The sequence below is a fragment of the Canis lupus genome, chromosome 33 (genome assembly GCF_048164855.1).
Source record: "Canis lupus baileyi chromosome 33, mCanLup2.hap1, whole genome shotgun sequence".
In the NCBI taxonomy this organism is placed as follows: Eukaryota; Metazoa; Chordata; class Mammalia; order Carnivora; family Canidae; genus Canis; species Canis lupus.
Window position 1 is genome coordinate 17,242,951 of NC_132870.1, and position 18,264 is coordinate 17,261,214.

At 37.7% G+C, this 18,264-nt stretch overlaps 1 protein-coding gene across 3 annotated transcripts in view; it reads right to left on the reverse strand.

Moving 5' to 3' along the window:
* The window catches only part of HPGDS (hematopoietic prostaglandin D synthase), a 59,745-nt gene extending 53,744 nt beyond the window's left edge, over window positions 1–6,001 (reverse strand). For all 3 annotated transcript variants that reach the window (XR_012023264.1, XM_072810238.1, XM_072810237.1), the window contains exon 1: window positions 5,654–6,001. The gene's annotated coding sequence lies outside the window, so the exon portion shown is untranslated. The remainder of the gene's footprint in view (window positions 1–5,653) is intronic.
* Between the last annotated feature and the right edge of the window lie 12,263 nt (window positions 6,002–18,264).

An 18,264-nucleotide genomic window follows, 5' to 3' on the forward strand; every position in this document is an offset into this window, starting at 1 on the left:
CACTCCTGTTAGCAAGACCAGTCTGCACCCACATGAAACATGACACATGCCACACACGTCAATATGTGAGGGAGTGCTTTCTGTAGAGGGAAGAATTTACTAGAGGGAACTAATGAAAATTCCAAGATTTATAGCCCTCAATTCTTTGGGGGAGAAATATGAATAGAAGGAGTTCAAATTTGGGGTTAGGACTACATGAAGCTTAATGTTGAACTTAGAAATAAATAGTGAGAAAAATCTGAGAGTATGTAAATAGTCAATAAAAAATGTAAAGTAGCAAGCTTCCTTCTGCAAAAAGGAAATTTTTTTGATTATTTAATATGAATAATAAAGGGAATGTTCTTATCTAGGAAATAAAAAGCATAATTATTACAATTACTTGATCTATCTGTTTTAAATTTCAAAAGAACAAAAAAAGCCTTCAGAGTGGAAAAAGTGTCATTCTTGGTTGCAGTTTTTATTTGGAGAATATTTTACACAGCTTGTTTTTATTGATTTTTGCTGTCATAGGTCAATTTTTCCTCAGCAACAAAGATATATGTATTTTCCTTACAAACATTATATGAATTATATAGAGTCATATACATCCATTATGATCAATATTAAAAATTAAACATATAACCTTTTCTCATTTGGTCAAATGCCATGTAAAGATCAATGTCCACCTCCTAATTCTGCACAAAAACACAAGGATTATTTGTTGTTCATTTGCAAAAACATGCCATTTTATGTTGTATTTAACTCAAGTAAAGAAGACGTTAAAAAATCTTTAGCATAAGTTGGCAGCTATCTATAGTTCTCTGCAAATATGTCTTTAAATCTAAGATTTGGCACAGGTCCATGAACATCTGACAAATGCTTATCTTTCCTTTTAGAACATCCTTTCAACAGTCTTAACTCATTAATGAAGCTGTACTTCCACAACACATTCCTCTAGTTACTTGCATAATTATATTTTCTACTGGTCAAAAAAGTCTAGTTTCTTGATTTTTATGGCTACAAAATTCTAAATTCAAAGACTTTTGTTTTTCAGGGTGTATGTGCACATTTGTGTGATGTGAAAAATAAGTAAACGTAAATTCAATTGGAAACGTTTACAGATTATTAAAATCTTTTCTATATTTTATAAAGCTTTTGTATAAAAACTAACAGAAGAAATTCCATGTAAATGTTTGTATGGTGAAAACTGATAAGTTTACAATATAAGCTAATGATAACTATAGAGGACAGTACATTTTTTTTTCTTCTTCAGGCATTAGTGGTGTATTTCTGGTCCAATAACCTTACTTTGTTAAAGCTTTTATTTCGTGAAGATGAAGAGTTAAAAGGATGAAAGTAAGACATATCCCACTCCCACTGAGAGATGCAGTGAGGAACAAGTTCAAGGGCAGAGCAGATCAGTGGTGAAAGGAATGTGTGATTGTGGGGTCACCCCTACCACTTACTATCTAAATGGCCTTGGGCAAGTCACCCATCCCTCACTTTAGTTTCCTCACCTGTAACATGGTAATGAAGATATTGTATGTAAAGTACCAATGCAGTGCTTCTCACATAGTATATGTTCAGAAAGAAATGCAAGAAGAATAAAAAGGGAGAGAAGGAGAGACAAAGACAGGGAAAGATGGTTCCCACTGCAGTCAAGGTTAAAGTCCAGCTCTCTGTAAGTTGATGGGACTTAAATTCTCAAGCATGTGTCCTTTGATAAACCCATCCTCCTGAAAGCACATAAAAATTAAAAAAATCAAATATAAAAAGAAAAATAAATGGTGAGGATTAAAAGCAAGAAAAATTTTGCCTGGACCAAAGTGAACAGAAACCAAATGCAGTAAGCATGCGGGACCCCGAATTCTGAGAGCCAGTGGCCATCCAGGAGGGTAGCTCCTTCAGAAAAGATAAGAGAATAAAATCTCCCACACAAATGGGAGACTGTATAGGCATGCACTGCTTGAAACTAGGGCCTGGCAGGCTTTTATAAAAGGTCAAATTGTAAACCTCTAGTAAAACTGGGAACAAAGAAAATGTATGAAAAGTCACAAAAATTAATATTATACACAAAAGGGTTCATAACAGCAGATGAAACAGATGATTAAAAATCATAAGCTAACATGGCAAATAACTTTATGTCCTTGGATCTGAACCCATTTTTAAATGGGAAAATTTTGAGAAGTATGTATGTAAACTAACACAATCAAATAATAATTAAAAAAAAAACCTGAAAGCCTGCTTTTAATACTAACCAGTAAAGAAACTGAATTGGTAATTAGTTACATTCATGAAAGATACCAGGCACAAAAGAAAATAGAGTCTCTACAAAGAAACTTAGAGCAAACATCACACAAAATGGGGAGCCATTCTTTAACATCAGGAATGAGAACCCCACTATTATCCTTACCATTCGACATAGTCCTGGATGGCCTAGCTAACTCAGTAATTTGAGACAATAAACAATCTACATAAGGAATGGAAAGGAAGAGACAAAACTGTCCTTATTTGCCATCAAAATTATCATTTATATTTAAAATTCAAGAGAGTCTGGGGATAAACCTGAGCCTAAATTTCAAATGGAAATGCTAAGGACTGAAATAGCCAAGACAAATTAATAAACAGGAGAGGACTTGACCTACCAGAGTGCAAGACTTATATTAAAAACAAACAAACAAAAAAAAAACAAAAACAAACTTGTAATTAGGCTAATGTGATCTTTGTTCAGGACCAGACATACAGGGGTGCATGGTATCTCAGAACATAACCTCAGATGTAGGACAGACATACCATTACGGTGGGGACATAATGGGACCAGAGTGAGACGGAGATGAAAACTATACAGAATTAGATCCCAACTCCACGTAATACAAGAAATAGCACCCAGATGCATGATAGACCTAAGTATGCTTCGACTGGCCTGGGCAAATTCCAGTGTCATGCTGTTCCCTGGGAGCTTCTTTTCTGAGCCCTTCCACTGTCACTCTGTGTTAGGAATCCCATGTAGGGAACACTGCAAAATATTTCCCTAAATGATACAGAACAAGAAATCAAAAGGGAAGCTCATCATGCTTAACGCTTTCCTTTACAACTAAAACTAAGGACTGGCTTCCTTCCACTCTGAAGAAAGTCATTTAAAGTTTCTCATTCAAAGGGCACCAGGGTGGCTCAGTCGGTTAAACATCTACTTTCAGCTCGGGTCATTTTGGCAGGGTCCTGGGATTCACTTCCACCCCCTGCTCAGCGGAGAGTCTCTCATGTATGTACTCTCTCTCTTTCTCTCAAAAAAATAAATAAAATCTTAAAAAAAAAAAAAAAAAAAAGCATCTGCCTTTGGCTCAGGTCATGATTTCAGGATTATGGGATCAAACCCCAGGGCCTGCTCCTTCCTGCTTCCTGCTTCCTTTCTCCTTCTCCCTCTGCCCCTCCCTCCTCATCATGCACTCTCTCTCTCTCTCTCTCTCTCTCTGTCTCTCTCAAATAAATTAAAAATCTTTTAAAAAAAATAAGGTTCCTGATTCACCAGCTAAATAAAAAAACCCACTGAGAATTGTGTTTGAAAAATAAGATACACAGTTTCCCAAAGAACATACAAATGAGGATTCATAAAACCCCTGGATAGACACTTTCATCTCTGAACTCAGATGGATGGAGCCGTTAAATACAAAAGATGATTTAGCTTTTACTATATGCTAACCTTATTTAGAAAGTAAATCTTTCGGAATGCCTGGGTGGCTCAGTGGTTGAGTTGGCCTTTGGTTCAGGTTGTGATCTCAGGGTCCTGGGATGGAGTCCCTCTTCAAGCTCCCCACAGGGAGCCTGCTTCTCCCTCTGCTTATGTCTCTACCTCTCGCTGTGTGCCTCTCATGAATAAATAAGTAAAATCTTAAAAATAAAGTAAGTCTTTTACACGGGAAATAATAGGTTTGAAAAGTTCTGTCTTGGAGGCCTCCTTTCTCCTGACTTGCAGCTCTTTTTATTTTATGTAACCCTGGTACTTCTCAACTGATTAACAACCACAAAACACAGGAGCATTCAATCCCAGAGGCAATTTTAATACAGTCATTGATAAAAAAAAAAAAGCTATAATAAAACCATTTCATCTTAGCTGAGCTAATATTCTAATCTGTATGTTGCTGTAAGAGCACAGTAAAACACAATATCAAAAATGCTAGTGTCTATGCCAGAAAGGAGCTAACCATCCAAACTCAATTCTGGCAAAGGAGGCTAATATTCATTTACTATGTTATACACCTTCAAAATTTCAACAGATAACTGAAAAAGGAATTGCATTTTGGGAGTAATTTTGATGGATAGAAAATGTTCAAATAAGGAATTAAATATTAACCATTTTACAATTTGCTTAAAAACCCTAACACTATCTTTATTTTACTCCTAAAAATGTTCATCTATGTGAGCCCTTACTCTTAAATTAAAGGAACATCAAACATACTCGAGAATTTCAGATACAGTTTTATATATGCCTAGTAGTAATACAATAACCTGTGGGTTTGAAGTATAAAAACAAAGATTACTTGTGAATTTGCTGATAGCACTTTGCTATATCTCAACTTGACCAGTATTTAAACTATACAAGATGTACCAGCAGAGTACAATGTTTGTACTCCCATTATATAGACTGTAGTGTTTTGAAATGTAAAAATTGGATTTAAAGAGCAATCACACAAGATGCTGTTGTCTACATAAGAAGTTGTTATGACATTATGACATTAAATGACAGCATTGCATTACTCGCTAACAGTTGGTGGTAAAGAATGTTGATTTCCCTCCTTCACAGGGTCCCTGAGCATGTCTAGTTTGGTTCTGGAAAAGTTGCCAGGTTGGAGTAAGTTGTGGACAATAAAGAAACATAAGCATTTTTGTTACCTGAGTAAAATACTGATTTCAGTCAAACCCTGAATGTTTCATTTTACATTGGCAAGCCAGGATCTCTCTTTTCCCATCAAAAACCAACTAAATATCATTTTAAATGCTTGCCTCAAAGAGGAATAACAGAAATATCCTTTGGGAGCTGTGAGCTCAGATTCTTAGCCTGTGGTAAATGCCTCCAATTACCTTTGAAACCAAATGATGATAGAATACAATTCTTGGCAAAACATGGAGACGCTTCAACAAAATGAGCCTTAAAGTGGTAGAAAATATTAGAAAGAAAATTCCTTAGCAGAAAAAGAGAAATAAAAGAAAGAGGAAAGGAAGGAAGGAAGGAAGGAAGGAAGGAAGGAAGGAAGGAAGGAAGGAAAGAAGAAAGAAGAAAGAAGAAAGAAAGAAAGAAAGAAAGAAAGAAAGAAAGAAAGAAAAAGAAAGAAAAAGAAAGAAAGAAAGAAAGAAAGAAAGAAAAAGAAAGAAAGAAAGAAAGAAAGAAAGAAAGAAAGAAGAAAGAAAGAAAGAAAGAAAGAAAGAAAGAAAGAAAGAAAGAAAGAAAGAAAGAAAGAAAGAAAGACTATTGTATGATTTCTACTTGGCCACTAACAAAGAGGCTCTGAATGAGACCCGAATGAGTGGCATGGTGAAATTATGTCATCAGTTGCTCAGTCACATGTAAAATATGACAGTAATAAAAAAAAAAAAATATGACAGTAATAAAAATAAACACTAAGATGAAGAAAGAACACTATCTCATTTCTTATCTTTGTAAAGTCTTTTCACTTACTTGTGCTGTCTCCGTGGAGTCTCTAGTATCTTCTGTGCTCTCAGAAGTGACTACATCTTGGGTTTATATGATGAGTAAGTGACCGCCACAAGCCAATGAGAGATGAAGTGACTTACTTCCACCTAAGTCTCTTTCTTCATTTCTTAGATGAAATATGCCTGCCAAACAGTCCAATCCTGCAGAGACTTCTGGTTATTCTTGGCATTTTATAGGATCTCTGTGTGTAAATAACCTAACCTATTTGCATTCAGTTAGTAAAATCAAAGTTACAGGTGCTGATGTGTGCCTATTGCTACGTGCTCATTTCTGTTTAAAACCTTACACCATAGGCTCCTGGGGAATGAAAGAGAGTGAACACAAACAAGCCTTGTTTTCAGATATGCACGTGGCTGGCTTCCTCAATTCATTAGGTCTCCTTGGAGAATGTTTGGCTGACCATGTTCTCACTGGAACCCTCCTCCAATCTCCTTCACCTGCTGTGTGTTTCTTCATTATCGTGTCTGACAGCATAGTGTATATTCTTGGTTGGTTTTCACCCTCCCCCAGCAGAAGGTGAGCTCTGTCCGGGCAGGTACTTCATTATTCAGTTTACCCTGGTGCCCTCATTATGGAAAGGAATGCCAGGTACACCATAAGCGCTAATAGTATTTTTGCTGAATGAATGATCTCAATTTATATTTCCCCACAAATCACATTTTTACGAGGACTTCTTAAGTTCTCATTACTGCTAGAATATTTCACTTACCTTCTTTTTCTCAGAAGAGCCATACTGTTGAAAGTAAACCTGGGAAGAGGGTTGCCTGGGTGGCTCAGTCAGTGAAGCGTCTACCTTTGGCTCAGGTCGTGATCCCAGGGTCCGGGATCCTGAGCTGAAGGCATCAGGCACTGTGCCTCAGGCACTGTGCTCAGTGAGGAGTCTGCTTCTTCTTCTCCCTCTGCCCCCTCCCTGCTTGTGTGCACACGCGTTCTCTATCAAATGAATAAATTAAAAAATTAAATTAAAAAAATAATTAAATTTAAAATAAATAAAAAAAAAATAAAGTAAACCTGGAGTGGAAGGTTCTAACATCCCTTGTTGATAATTCTTACATAGATTAGTAACAAATGCCTAATTGTTTTAGAAATTTATTTTTTTTCACTCCAATTAATTCCAGCTATAATATTGGGACAGTTCAGTGAAACGATCCAGCGAAATACCTGCTTGTGCATTACTGGACCTACAGATCACTAAAACATTTTAATGACAGGCTGGCTTTCAACTTCCAGATAATTACACTCACAAACAGTTATAGAAACCTATCAATCATGTAATAGTTCCCATTTATAACTGCTTTAAACTTTCAAAAATATGTTTATGTCCATTGATTCTAAGCATAAGAAATGAAAAACTATATAAATATTTTTTTGGTCTGTGAAAAGTTTAATTAGGCTACAAATACAGCTCCTTAGTCACCAAAAAAAAAAAAAAAAAAGAAAAAAGTATGTAAGTCAAAATTAAGTGCAAAAAAAAAAAAAAGGAACTATACAAAATTAGCATATTGTATTTATTATCTTTCACTGAGTTTTAACTTACATTTAAAAAAATCTTTTGGGGGGGGATCCCTGGGTGGCGCAGCGGTTTAGCTTTTGGCCCAGGGCACGATCCTGGAGACCCGGGATCGAATCCCACGTTGGGCTCCCGGTGCATGGAGCCTGCTTCTCCCTCTGCCTGTGTCTCTGCCTCTCTCTCTCTGTGTGTGTGACTATCGTAAATAAATAAAAATTTTAAAAAAATTAAAAAAAAATCTTTTGGGGGGAGTACCTGGGTAGAGGTTAAGTGGTGAAGTGTCTGCCTTCAGCTCAGGTAGCGATCCTGGGACCCTGGGATCGAGCCCCACATCAGGCTCCCTGAGTCTTGTTCTCCCTCTCCCTCTGCCTGCCACTCCCCCTGCTTATGCATGCGCTTTCTCTCTCTCTCTCTCTCTCTCTCAGTCAAATAAATAAAATCTAAAAAGAAAAAAATCTAAAAGGAAAAAAAATCCTTTTGTCCTACCTCAACCACATTCAATCCTCATTTTATAGATGAGGAAACAGACATAGGGAAATTAGATAAATTGCCTAGGAATTTGGGATGAGACAAACTAGGATCAATGCTTATGCCTTCTGATGACACATTTAATATTCTCTCCCTATATTAAATATGCTTTGGTTTAAAAAAAATCAAATAGGCATGAAGTAGCACTTTCCTTCTTTCCTATAACAAGGCTCTGATTTACAACCAACTTTTCTTGGTTGGAGGAAGACAAAGTAACCAATCATCGATTAGGGGAGGAGTGGCCCTTCAATTCTTGGTCATTGGTCAACACCAGCTGCCCAGGAGGTGGCCCACTGCCCTTGTGTGCACGGCCGTCATACCAGCAGCTCTCTGCCCCTTCTGCAGTATCCTCTGTCTACCACTCTCTTGCCCAAATATGGCACTTTAGTCACTTATAATGCTGCACACCACCCAACACAGCCATTTCTTCAAAGTGGTCTTGCCACTCCCCTGGCAGCACAGGATGGTCCCAGGGCCCTTGGTTCTCAGGAACCACACATTACCCCTCCTCTTGCTTCTCCCATCCTTGGCCCAGGTGGGGAGGCTTTGAACTCTCCAAGTCTGACCAGCTTTCGGACTTTGGGCAGGTTATTAACTTCTCTGTGCCTCAGTTCCTCCATCTTTACATGGGAATTTATTCTACAATCAATATCTAGTGACTACTTGATCTTTGCTAGGTACCATTCTGGATAATAGAGGCAAAGCAGTGAAAAAAAATTTTTTTTTTAAATTTAAAAAAATTAAAAATAAATAAAAATTTTAAAAACCCATAAAATTCTTTGCTCTCTGGGAGCATTCTTAACCGTATTAGTAACAAAAACCTTATAAGGTTTTGAGAGCATTAAATGAGTGCATAGCTGTGTGTTTAAAAAGATGTGTGTGGGGCACCTGGGGGGCTCATGGTTGAGCATCTGCCTTCAGCTCAGGTCGTGATCCTAGGGTCCTGGGATCAAGTCCCACATCAGACTCCCTGCAGGGAACCTGCTTGTCCCTCTACCTCTGTCTCTGTGTCTCTCTGAATAAATAAATAAAATCTTAAAAAAAAAACTGTGTGCATCACCTCCCTGCTTACACAGAGGTGATGAGTGTTAGTGATGGTCAACACTGTTGGCGGTCCATCCGTGGGGAGGACTGTTTCCCTGCACCAGTGTCTGCTGAAGAGTTCTTGCTCTCTCCGTGGTTAGGCCTTGGAGTAAAAGCCAGAAAGAGAAGCTGTGACCAAACAAATTTTACTTTTTACCCTGCTTCATCGTCTCCTGAGGAAATGAGCTGTGTCAATGATCTGCTTGAATGTGGGGAAGGTAAATGAAGAAACGCAGGGTGAACACCCCTCATGGATTTTGTCAATTCCGTCCTGGCTAGCGGTCTTCTGCATGCCCCATGCCCTTCACGGACAGTTCTGTGCATCAGATTGGACTGTGCAAGAAAGAACTCTGAATAAATGTGACGATCTGTATGATAATGTCCCCACAAGCATGTGAAGGACTATGATAACTGGATATCATCTTCTCTGGCAGCTCCAGAATTGGAGCACTCTTACACCCTGTGGTATTTAATTAGCGAGTTCCTCACTGCTGTTCGAGATAAAACAGTTCCCCAGAGTCCCAATTTGTTCTTGTTTTTTTTTTTCTTATTTTGCAACCAGTGTAGTAGTCATGCGGTCATTCAAGGTCCCGATGAAGACTTCCAGCCTGGACTGACTGCTTCCCTGACACTGGAATCTCAACCCTTCCACTTTGAGCTCTGGAACTTTAAGCAGACCAACACCCTCATCTGTAAAATGCAAATGATAAAAGTAATTCTTATTTCTCAGAATTGAAAGAATTAAACAAGTTAATAAATTTAAATCATTCAGTGTATCACGGCACGTAGTCGCTGCTTGATGAGTATCAAATTATTATATATTTCTTTAATAGTGGAAAAATAGGGGTGCCTGGGGGGCTCCGTTGGTGAAGCATCTGCCTTCAGCTCAGATCATGATCCCGGGGTCCTGGGATTGAGCCCCAGGTTGGACTCCCTGCTCAGCAGGGAGTCAGCTTCTCTTTCTCACTCTCTCTCTCTGTGCTCTCTCTCTCTCTCAAATAAAATCTTTTTAAAAAATGGAAAAATAAAAAAAAGGAAAAATAAATATAATATTTAAGAAATCGCCCACATATCAGTTCCTCTTTTTTTTTTTTTTTAAATTTTAGTAAAGAGGAAGTGTTCAAACACACCCATTTCTACTTTTCCAGCTGCTCTGTTGATGGAGAAAGAAGGAAGTCTCCAGGAGAAGCCCACAGAGCTTCCTTTACTCAGCTTCCTGACTTCTCTTTCACAGTTATTTGAGAAACTAAAAACAATAGAAACTAAATTATTTAAACCCGGGATGGAGCAGTCAAAAAGTGAAGAATATGTTTCTCTTTCTGCTTCTAACCTATTTGGGTAATTGAAATGTGCTTTTAAATCTTTAGTGTCTGTGTTTCCCACATTCCAACAGGGATAACACTATTCTTACCTGACTTTTCAGATTCTGTGAAGAATAATACAATAATTACCTGCAAGATAGTCAGTAAATATTTTTCTGCCTAGCCTTGTGGCTGAAAGAGGATTCCCAGAGATAAGTAAATAATAGTCATATAAATAACCAATATTTTTTAACCGATTCCTGTGAGCCAGGCAAAATGCTTGGCATGTATTATCTCATTTAATGCCTCTCAAATAACATCACAATTGGTGTTCATATCCTTGAGTATGGTTACATAACTGCCTAGGGCATGTCTTGAAAGCATTTCTAGATGGAAAATTCCTCAAATATTTTCATCTCATTCATGAGTTTTCGTGTTTATTCTTCTGTCAAGAGTGGGGGAAATAACCATTACACCAGAGTAAGTTGACTTGCTCTTCAAGACTTTTCCAGAATCAATTACTGCCCTCTTTGTATCATTACAACATACACTGTGGGAGGTCGGCATGACTTACATTCTCCTCTGCCTTTACCCTGTCATGTTACCCAAAAATATCTCATCTCCTCTCAAAACCCCAGTTCATAGAAAATAAAAGAATTGGCCTAGTGACCTCTGAAGTCCCTTTCTGCTCTATTAATTATTCAATGACATAATTTTCTCCCTGAACACTTTTCTTACATGAAAACTAGGACCAAAGGGACACAGAGTCCTTGGACTGAAAGTTATAGGGACACAAACTATCTCTGTCCCCAAATTTAGCAACAAAGAAAAAAATGCTCAAATCAGAGGAAGGCCACCTTCCCTGATAATCCCAGTTCACAGGGATTCACTATTTACAGGTTCTAAAGTGATGCAGGCCAAAGTGTAATTTAGAGAATTTTGGGGGGTAAGATTAAACCATTTTCCTGGAATTTATCAAGAAGCAGGCAACAAAAATGTATTTATTAAAATAATTTGTCTATTTGGATTTTTCACATAATCTGAAAATATATTAAACTAAAGAGGTGTGTTTTCTTCGTGAAATCTAGAAAAAAAGAGATTTTGGTGTGTTTAAGTTTTAATTAAAATTCCAGTTAACATACAGTGTAATATTAGTTTCAGGTATACAATATAGTGATTCAACACTTCCATACGTCACCTAGTGCTTATCACAATGAGTGTACTCCTAGTAAAAGGAGATTTTGGAGAATAAGAATGTGTCAGAAAATTTCCAGGACTCTATAGGGGACTAATAATAATAACAAACTCTGATATCTATGCCTACCATGTACCTGGTACTCACTTTGTAATTTGCCAAAGTCTCAGAGCCAGGGAGAAGAGCCAATATCTGAGCCAGCTCATAGGCTTTCAGAGTCTTTGCTATTAATCACTGCGTTAGATTATCTCATAAATGTATATAACTTTAGTGATACATATTTATTTACATATATTTCTCAGTCTATCCAGCTTCTATCATTTGCTGACATCATTTTTTGGAATTATTCCACTTCTTTAGCCTGACTGTACGTATCAAGTAAATTTCTGATCTAAATTCTTTCTCCTAAGCAGGTTTTTTCACCATTTCATTCTAGAAATTGATTTTGCATGCCTTCATATCAAACATGTAAGATTTCTGGCAGAATTCTTTCCCACTGGCCTGTAATGCAGAGGGGAAATAGCTTAGAACAAGGAAAATCAAGAAATCTTGGTTCTGCTAATACAACTAACACCAGCGGCCCTGTGTCTATAAGGGGAGCAGAGCTCTAATGGGAAGAAAATTCTAAGCAATGACTACAGAAATTGATGAAGCTTCAAACCTTAGAGCACAGACTTATACAAGAATACAAAAAATCTCCCAGCTTTTATAAGCCAAGGAGAAGCAGTTTTTATCTACAACAAAGTAACAGAAAGGTCCAAAAAACAATAAACAAAGTTATGCTGACATATTTTTCTGGCCTTCAAGATACAATTTTGCTATATGAGTACTTTGGTTCTTCATGAGTCTGAGCCATATGGAGAGAAAGTATCAGCTGTTTTCAAAATGCTGGGACCTAATCCATGAAGGCTGGGAATGGTATGTTTTCTGGCAATATGGACATTTTGTTGAGGTCGCAGTTTCAATAGCTCATGCGAAGCTGTGAGCCTCAATTAGGAATGAACCACCACAGTCTGGGAAAAGATCCAGAATCATCAGCATCAGTCTGGGGTTTGAAGGAATTTATATAAATGATTAGCTTGTCATCTGTGGACACCGACTGAAAGAAGATGTGTACATGTGATTCTGAAAATAATTGCTTCCTAAATATTAATACAGTCCCAATGGCTTATGTAATAAATGTCAGGTACAATAGTGCTGTGATCACAGCATCTTTCTCTAATTGCTTGCTAGGGTGTTTCGACCATTTGGCTAGTCCCTTCCTTCCTCAAAATGCTTTTGATTTCCTCTGAAAGTGCTATGTTCTTTCAAAGAGAGCAACCTGAGCCAGCTAAAAATTTCTGTTAAATCAAGAAATGAAAAATATGCATATAAAGGGGTAATTATGCACTTACTCCTTTTACATGAATTGTCACTCAATTAACACTCATGTAACCAACATGGAATGAGCACTGGTACCAGCACTCTAAGATGTCTGCTATAAAGATCAGCAGGTAGTCTGCTCCTCCCTCACCCTCTCCCCTCCCCTTCCCTTCCCCCTCGCCTCATACTCACTCATGCTCTCTCTCTCAAATAAATAAGATCTTTAAAAAAATCATATCTCTGCCTTTTATTTCTTTGGATGTAGTGGTAGTCATCCATCAACTGTAAATTTCTACTTGTTTCCTGTTTTAGGACAACCGAGGAGAGATAAGTACACTCTGGACTACAGCAAAGCCTCTTCAGTTACACAGTTCAAGCAAAATGCTGTTCCGACACATGCTAGCCACCCAGATTAAGTTGCTGTTCATGGTTCATTTTTTTTCAGTTCTAGCAAATGCAAAAGTATTACATTCTTTTCAAAAAAATCAAAGGCATCTTTTATCAAAGTCGAAGACATCTTCCAGCACCCTTCAAATTTCAAAAAGGAAAGTTTGAACTTGGGCACGTTGAGTGTTTAGATTTAGTTCTCATTCTTTGGATCCTGTTTATTAAGCCCTGTTTACAAATTCAAAGAGTAAGGAGAGCAAAATTCCTGAAAAATGTGCTTTTTTTTTTTTAATTTTTTTAAAATTTACTTATCAGAGACAGAGACAGAGAGAGAGGGAGAGAGAGAGGCAGAGACACAGGCAGAGGGAGAAGCAAGCTCCATGCAGGGGGCCCAAAGTGGGACTCAATCCCAGGTCTCCAGGATCAGGCCCTGGGCTGAAGGCGGCCCTAAACCGCTGAGCCACCCCGGCTGCCCGCTTTTTTTTTTTTTTTTTTTAAGTGTTCAATCTTCTTTCTGCATCATCTTCAGTGTTAGATCACGGAAGTGCTCAAATTATATGTACGGAGTGATCTCCAGAAACTGAAAAGTTGTAATTCTTACACTTCCTTTACTTGAAGTTTTAGAAATTGCTCTTTTTTATTATTCATATCTAGTTTTAAATCCTATTGTTTAAGTTTCCCAACTTGTTTCCAAAGCAGCTGGTTAAGCATGACATATTAACAGCACGTGTTAATATGCTAAGCCCCATTGAGAGGACAGTAGAAGTATGTAAAAGGTATAGGCATCAAGGACAAAGAGAAAGAGGAGAAGTAAAGAGTATGGGACACATTTCAAAAATCATTTGGGCAGACAGGGAGCAAATGGAGGGGTGATGCTTGATCAAACCCATGGAGTCAAAGTTATGGCCAAGTTTCTCTAACGGTGGAGAGGAGAACATACACTAAGGAGACGCCATCTCAACAGCCCTGAAGAACCCAGGAGACACCAGGGCAAAAAGACCCATAAAAGTGGACTTGAGATTCAGGACTGAAAACAAAGGAATTATCTAAAAGTCAGAGGAGAAAGTCTTAGACCTCTGGTGGCCCTACCTCTTCTCAACCTCCCCACCTCCTCCCACCTATCAACCCCTCAATCTTAAAAAGAGAAGAGAATCTTGGGAAAACAGAGACCGTGTAGAGTATGGGATATCAAATTGAATACTTTTCTTACAGATGTGTAGTTTTGAAAATAATTTCCATGAAAGTTTAAAGTGTGAAAATACAGTCAACTCAAATATTTGGTATGCTTATTTCATAATAATGATAGTTGGGGAGCTGTTCGATGCATGTGGCAAGTTTGTAATGCATATATAATTAGACCCACTGTACAGATGAGAAAATTATGGTTTAGAGTGATTAAGTAAGTTTACCCAACCTCATACAGCAATTAGGTTGCAGTATGAGTGCTCAAACTCAATTCTGTTGATTAATTACAAGCCTATACTTTTACAACTACCCCAAAATGCTTGACAGAGTTTTGGTTTATAATCACTCGACACAGAGGGAAGATTCTTCGGGATGAGGAAAGAAGTGTTAAGGAACATTCCCTACAAGCTTAGAACTTCTCTAATTACTTCATTGTTTAACTAGACTGATTAGCTTGAAATCCAGAGGCTAGTATATATAGTCTCAAACATTATGTTTTCCCTAAAGCTTCAAATGCACAAAATTAAATTTAGAAATACAAATTCAACTGAACAATGCGAGTCAGTCTTACCAAGCCCTACTTATTTCTTTTTTTTCTTTCTTTTTTTTAAAAGATTTTATTTATTTACTCATGAGAGACAGAGAGAGGGAGAGAGAGAGAGGGAGGCAGAGACACAGGCGGAGGGAGAAGCAAGCTCCATGCAGGGAGCCCGACGTGGGACTCGATCCCGGGTCTCCAGGATCAGGCCCTGGGCTGAAGGCGGTGCTAAAGCACTGAGCCACCCGCCACCCGGGATGCCCCCTACTTATCTTTTTTCCATTAGTTATTTCCCCTGAAACTATTTGTTTCTGTGCCTAATGTGTCCTGGACTCATCAAAGTTGTGTTCTGGCTAATAGTTGGGACCAAAGTACTTAATATGATTTCTACTCATTTATGTATTAGCTTAATATATTTTTTTACCTTTTTTACCAACTTTTTGTTCTTTGTCGGGTGGTCCAGACAGCAACTTGCATGTTCACATGTTGTTTTGAGATTTCTATTTTCTTTATATGAAGAGTTGGGTGAAGCCATCCCTCATGAGGGAGACTTGAGCAGAGGTGTGAGGTGGAGATTTGGGTAGAAAGGGTGGGAACGTGGATTTGTGGAAAGATCTGGAAGGAAAGATCTTACTACTGTCTTTTGTCCACCTGCCACACCCAGCAATTTGTAGTTGGTAAAATAAAATGCAAAGTATAGCAAGAGTAACAGTAAAGAAGGGGAAAAAAATCTTCACATCTAAGTGCTTTGTGAAGATAATATGCAAATAGAAGAGGGCAGCATCACCCTGTGTAAGTCAGGTGATGTTAAGGAAGGAGGTGAAGTCCCTGACTGTGTTCCAGCCTTGACAGCCTGTTAGGAGCAACTGGGATGCTCTTCCTCCCCCATGCCACCCCGTGCTTTCCCGATTGGGAAGACCCTCAAAATAATGAGCCTGGACTTACCACCCCAGGTCACCCTTTACTAGAGACTGCTTAAAAATTCTCTACATCAATTATGCTACACATCTTTTCCTCCCATTCATTTCATAATATCCGTTAAACAGATTCCTGACAAAGTGTGTTAGAGGCTAAGGCTTATAATCTCCATGTAAGATGCAATGAAAGTCAACCATTTTAAAGGTCCACAATGAGACCCGGAAAGCATGGTATATGAATTGCCTGATAACCGTTCTCTTTTCAATTTTTTTTCTGCTTTATCTTTCTTTTTCTATCTCATTTTCTCCTTCCTGTAGAGATGATTTTTAATGTTTCACAGTAAATGCACGTTCTTTAGCGCAAAAAAGAAATTCATTATGTTGTTGGTGGTAAATGTGTTACTTTACCAGTAAAGTTAATCTACTATGCCACTGTGCAAAATTTGTTATTAGATGTTGCAGATGAAGGGATTAACTTAGCTCTGCCATGTACATAAGGATAATGTTCAGACAAAAGCAAGAGAACAAATAGCTTTTCTTTAAGTCGTTTGCCATTTTTTTCTTTTTTACCCATAGTAAATATTTTGTACATAGAACTTGGCACAACCTTTCTTTCTTTCTTTCTTTCTTTCTTTCTTTCTTTCTTTCTTTCTTTCTTTCTTTCTTTTCTTTCTTTCTTTTCTTTCTTTCTTTCTTTCTTCTTTCTTTCTTTCTTTCTTTCTTTCTTTCTTTCTTTCTTTCTTTCTTGATAAATTCCTAGAATTGCTGAGTAATTGGTTATATGCATTTTAAATGATAATACCTATTGCCAGACTGACATCCAGAAAGCTTGCACAAATTTATTCTGTAGCTAAAATGAGTTAATGTTATTTTATTCTTTTCCAATCTCATAGGTAAAAAATATGTCACAGTGTTTTAAATTAGTATGTCTTTGATTACAGATAAGATTGAACACAAGGTGAGCATCCTATGCTTCTTTATCATTTATACTTATTCTTTGTAAATTTCCTGCATTTTTTCCTTTTGGGTTTTTCATCTTCTTGTTGATTTTAAGGATTCTCTCTATATGTGTTATAGACATGCTACAGAATTATTTTTTCCCATCCTTCTTGTGGATTCACTGTAGACATGGTGTTCTTTTCCACCACTTGACTTAGGACTTGGCTATGTGATTTCCTGAGTCCAAAGTATAATACTAAGTTGGAATGAAGGAAGGATTCTCCCTCTTTCTTTGTGGGATGCAGCATGTCTCCAATGCCCAGAAAACTGAAATATATACTATGTCATTTGCTATACTCAAGATTTTTCAGCCACAGGAGCACCAGGACCAGCACTCTTGTCTGGGGCAGCATCATGCTCACATTCTCCCACTGCTTAGCCACAACAGTGAGAATAAGGAGACACTCCCTCAAGCTGCTATGGGCCACAAGGCAGCAGCACAAGGAAATTAGGTCAGCAGAAGAGGAGCAGACTTGTTCTTACACACAACTGAGACACATTTGGGGGATGGCTACAAAAACCTGCAGGAGATTTGGAAAGAGGAAGGCTAATAACCATCCATCAGGCAGATAAGGCCTTGAGCCTGTTGAATTTGAGTAATGAATTTTAACATGATCTTATTTGTACCTTCTTACTGGTAGAAACAAGAATGTGTGTGTGTGAGAGTGTGTGTGTGTGTGGGGGTGCATAGGGATTGCTCTTTAATTCTAGAAATATTTTTTGAGTGTCTTCTCTATGCCTGACACTATTCCAGAAGTATAAGTGTGAACATGATTTTTTTCCCTCAAAAATTACATAGCTGAGTTTCTGGGAAGTAACAAAGACCTAGAATATAATCTTGACGTTCTTGAGCTCCATAGGTGTTACATCTAAGGATTCTTGATCTCTGTGAACCAGCCCTTAAATAGATTCAGAATCAACTCTACAGCCCAGTCGATGAGATTAGAATGATTGTCCCCAGCTAAACTCAAAGCACAAGGAACTTCTCTAAACCCAAGAAATCATAAATTATTAGCTCTATTAATTCTATTCTATCCAATAGTTGGAGACCAGCTCTCAGCCTGAAATGAATTATATGGTTTTCCAACTTGGCTAGGGAAATGGAGACTGAATTCTTGGCATCAAACTATTGGTGTTTTCTTTTTTTTTTTTAATTACTTCAGATGAACCTTGAAAAAATAGAACCACCATGATAGCAGATCCAAAAATTATTTCCTAAGTGGAATACTGGTCACTCATGTGTGTAAACGCCATCACTATTTTTGAACTTTCACACTACTTTACCTGGGATGAAAATATAATCCAAAGTGATTTCTTTGCCATACAGTAGGGTTATTTTCTAATGCTCCCAAGCAGAGAATTAAAGCACAGAAAAAGCAAAACATGTATTTAACAAGCTTAACTCATATGATAAATTCAAATACACATTCTTTTAGGGAATTATGAAGTCATCAAAAGTTTCTTTAAAAAGATATTTTCAGGGAAGCAGCATTGTAAAAAGCCAAACCTGTATGTATTCTAAAGCCACCCATCTGTTGGAATGATGAAAAATTTCTGGAAATGGTGATGA